General features: G+C 31.7%; 1 pseudogene; it reads left to right on the forward strand.

Moving 5' to 3' along the window:
• Window positions 1–2339, forward strand: LOC114917001 (benzyl alcohol O-benzoyltransferase pseudogene; annotated as a pseudogene).
• Window positions 2340–4962: the final 2623 nt, after the last annotated feature.

A 4962-nucleotide genomic window follows, 5' to 3' on the forward strand; every position in this document is an offset into this window, starting at 1 on the left:
ATAATAATAATTATATTATATTTAATTAATATTTATATATATATATATACTTACTTGTATAATTAACTATCTACTTATTTCTATTTAAAATTAATATATTATGATACAATTTAAATTATTTATTATAAATTTAAAAGTTTAAATAATAATTTATATATTTTAAAATGATAAGGGTTATAATAACACTAGTGTAACTTTATATATTTATATCACTTTATATATTTATATCAAATTTTGTTAAAATTGAACAATAACTTGAAGGTAATCAAAGTGTTCATATTTTAGTATATTTTGAAATGTATATATTACGTCAATTTTGTTTTTATAAGAATGAAGTATCAAACCATCTTGAATTAATATAAAATTTTGTATATATATGAGCTAAGAGTAAAAAACTTTCGATCTAACGATTGAATTTATAAAATTTACATTTAGTATAAAGTTATTGAGCGGTGTAATACTTAGTAAAAGTTACACCAATGTTATTATAACCCTTCTCTTTTAAAATATTATTTTTATAAATTAAATTTTAACATTTTAAATAAATTATTAATTAACTTAATATATTTATTCATCTTAAAATATGACTAAGGGAGGCGCATGCGAGGAAGAATGAATAAGGGAGAGCGTTGCATTTTTTAAATAGTTACAGTACTTTTAAGATCGGTTAAATTTTAACCATTCTTAAAAGTGTTTACATTATTTACAAAATTATCACCGCGTCACTTTTAAGATCAATCACCTTTTAACCGATCTTAAAACCTCGATTTTAAAACTAATTTTTGTACTAGGGCCTGGGCACCAACTACCATCAACACAATTCGCAGGGCTCTAGGGCGCCATTTGGTCAGCACCTGACCCTGCTCAATCAGGTTTGTCCCTTGCATGCAGATAGTTGCAAAATCTCAGAAAATGCACATCCCCATGCACTAACTTCACACATTTTTGTCCTATTAAAAGACTCATGTGTCTCCTGCGCCTTCTTTGACTTATACACGTGACAGAAATCACCTAGAATAATTTTTATTTATTTATTTTTTATTTTTTTTGTCAAAAAACATATAAAATGAATATGATTTATATAATATTTTTATCTTCATTTTTTAATGGATTATTATACCTTCAAATATAAAATAAAAATTATATCCTCTCTAATATATATCCTATTCGTGGGCAACTATTATGTCTCGTCCACTCTAATTTATGTTGAAGCTATTATAGTTATATCTGACTGGTCTTTTTTTGTTGTTGTTAATTTGTGTATTAACATATTATTCACCATGCATATCGGTCTGTAGAATACTTATTTGGACAGGTCTTTTCTGAATGCTGACAACCTTAAAATTTTTTAAAATTATATGTATTTAGTGTTGATTGCAATTGAATTGGAATTCGTGCAGGTAAGACGGCTCAAGTGCGGTGGTTTCATTTTGGCACTCCGGTTGAACCACACGATGAGCGATGCAACTGGTTTGGTCCAATTCATGAGTGCATTGGGCGAAATAGCGAGCGGGATGCAGCAGCCTTCCGTCCTATCCGTGTGGCGTAGAGAGCTTCTAAACGCGAGGGACCCACTTCACCCATCGCGAGTGCGAACAAGTAGCCGAGACCAAAGGAACATCATTTCCATAGACGACATGACCCACCGCTCTTTCTTCTTCGGCCCCACCAAAGTCGTCGCCATTCTCCGTCTCATTCCAACTCACCAACGCCAATGCTCTAACTTTGAACTCCTCACCGCATGCCTCTGGCGCTGCAGCCAGAAAGAGATGATCAGAGGTTCATTCGTGAGGAAAGCGAAAGCGAATGTGAGCGAGGAATATATGCACTCGTGGCGGATTTAATGGTCACCAAAGGACGACCTCACTTCACTGCGGTGCCGGATGTGACACGTGCTGGGTTTGGAGAAGTTGACTTTGGGTGGGGAAAGGCTGTTTATGGAGGACCGCAAATGGAGGGGTTGGAACTGTACCTTGCATCGCAAGCTTTTACATAGCCTTTAAAAATGCTAAAGGAGAGGAAGGGTTGATCATACCCGTTTGTTTACCATTTGAAGCCATGGAGTGGTTCGTGAAGGAGTTGGGCTGTATTCTTAACAACCACATCCAACCTACTACAGGTAGTTCAAACTATGGCTTCATGGTTTCTTCCCTGTAGCTTGCATAAAATATTCCAATTAGCTATTGATGTGAGTATAACAGGTCAGCAAGAGAAGAGTATGATAGGAGCAAAAACTAGTAAGGATTAGTATTAAAAAATAGTTACCCGGGCGGCTAGAACTCCTTGTCATCACTATTGTGAAAAATTATTTGATATCAATACGTCAAATGGCTTACTCAGATTGCATATATCTCTATAAGCTTTTAGCACGCCACAAAACTTTGTTGTTACATTCCTATTAAGGTTGAACATAAATATTAAATATTTTTAATGATAAAACAAATTAGTTAGTTGATATATAAAAAATAAGATGTTAATAGTAATGGAATGATTTTACAGTCAATAAATTAAGCATTATCGATATAAAATGACGTATTACTTATTATTTTAAAAGTCAACAACAAACTACAAATAATAATTTATAATTAAATGAATGTATAAAATTTCTTTACATTCAGTAATTCATCACCAATTTTCTAATATATATATATATATATATATATATATATATATATATAAAGAGGGATCCATTTACTTTAAGAATAAGTCTAAACTTACTCTGTTCAATAACTCATGTTCTGCCTCAAATTTTAACTATTTAACCGTTGAATTTAATTAAAATTCTTAATGCATAGATCAAATCTACAATTTTTTTAAAAATTCGAAAATCATTTGATATTTTGTTTCATTAATTCAAATCAATGTATAAAATTTTCCAAAAAAAAAATCAATGTATAAAATAATTTTATGATTATCCGTCAATTTGAATTAATGAAATGAAGTATCAAATAATTTTTAAATTTTTTAAAAATTTACAGACTTGATCTATGCATTAAGAACTTTAAATTCAATGGTTGGATCGGTGAAATTTGATGTAAAATATGAGTTATTAAACGGAGTAAGTATAAGTAGATTTACTCCTAAAGTAAACGGATCCATCCTCTCTATATATATATATATATATATATTATGTGAGTACTTGTGATATGTAAGAATATTAAAGTTGAAAAGATGTTTTAATTAAAGTCAATTGTATTTATTCTGACAATACGATGTAATCCACACAAGCATTAATTAATTTTATTTAGAAGGCAACTTGCAATGGTATTTTTTTCTTTTGAGTGAAACTGCCGATGGTATTTTTTTTTTTAAGGTATGAATAGGAAAGATCACAAAGATGATCATAATGAGGATTGAACTTAGGTTTCAATGCTTCTAATTATCTCAATCCTTCTTCATCCAATCATTAAGTTAATCATAGTGGTTTGCCGATGATATATTGAAAAAAGAATTAATTTGCGCATAATTTTAAGTTCCAATCATTAGACCGGTATACATACCATCCACAAATTATTTGTATATGCTACAAGTGATATAATTGATACCATAATAAAATTTAAATAGAAAATAAATTCATATTAAAAAATAAATAGAAAAAATAAAAAAAATGAAATGATAAAGAGATCTCAAGATGTCATGTTGTCACCAAATTTCTAACGTGCATTGCTATTTATGTATTCATTATAACTCGTTTAAAAGAATATGTCCTTCCTCCTCCTTGAGAATTCTGAGTAATAGTGAGGTTCTTGTAGAGTGAAAAGACTGCCAAAAAGTGCCTATGTGTTGATTCACAAAAAAAGGTTATAAAAGATCGCTTCTGAGATTCCCGAATTCTTCTCTCTTATTTACCGTATTATTTATCATTCTTCTTGTATGCAATAAAATAGGCATCATGTAGATAATAAAGTAGAATGTATGTTGTAAATTGGGAATAATGTAGACAATTAAATCATTTTATGCTTAATAAGTAAAAGGGGTAGAATTTAATTACGCTATTAGTATGCTAAATTTGTCACACTACAACAAATGTGCTAAATAATGGAGGTTATTTTTGCGTTTAGTGGAGGTATTTACCCTTCGCAAAATAAATCACAAAGGTTTTCAAAAACCTTCATAGTTACATTCGCCATAAGCAATTAATGAATTCGGGCGTTGTGGAGTGCCTAACAGCTTCCTCGCACGTAACCAACCCTCGAACCCGACTCTGGCTATGAAAGCCAAAATTGACTTTTTTTTGAAAACCTTTTATTTTTCTGATATTTTGTGTAAAATATCAGTGGTGACTCCTTTGAACTCTTTTCAAAACTATTAGATGGAGGATTAGTCTGATTTTTGGGCAATCCAAAGCTGATGAGATTTTCAAACTAGAAGTCTAAACCGTCTGTTGACAAAGTCAGAATTTTTTGGATTCTGACAATCACAACTCAACAACACAATGCCAGAATGCCTAAAGCATTCTTAGCATTCATCATCTCATTAACACAGTAACATCATGCATATAGCAAAATTCAACACGGCTACATAACTACACAACTTACAACTCTTTTCAACTTCCAACTCACAACTCATAACGAAATTAGCACATACAACAACATTCATGCAACTCATTCATCCTTATATAGTCAACACACAACTTTAACAATAACAAGTAGTTTAACAATTCAACATATACACTAACAACTTTTTCTTCATCTATCAGCACCCGGTGCTACACACCTAGTGCCCGACTCCATCCAAGCAGGGAACTCTTTACCTCGCTGACATTTGGCATTACACAACTCATGCTCGACACAGTTAAGGTAGAGGCCATTAAGAATGGGTGCCTAGTGTGGCAAAGTACCACATCCAGCCCCCTCTCAAGCAAAGAGTCTATACCTGACTCACGTGCAATGACAGGCTAGCATCAACTAGACAGAGAGCTCTGGCTTTGCAATGCTAGACGCCAATCAACTTTGGGTCCAA

The sequence above is a fragment of the Cajanus cajan genome, chromosome 7 (genome assembly GCF_000230855.2).
Source record: "Cajanus cajan strain Asha chromosome 7, NIPB_CcT2T_4, whole genome shotgun sequence".
NCBI classification, from domain to species: Eukaryota; Viridiplantae; Streptophyta; class Magnoliopsida; order Fabales; family Fabaceae; genus Cajanus; species Cajanus cajan.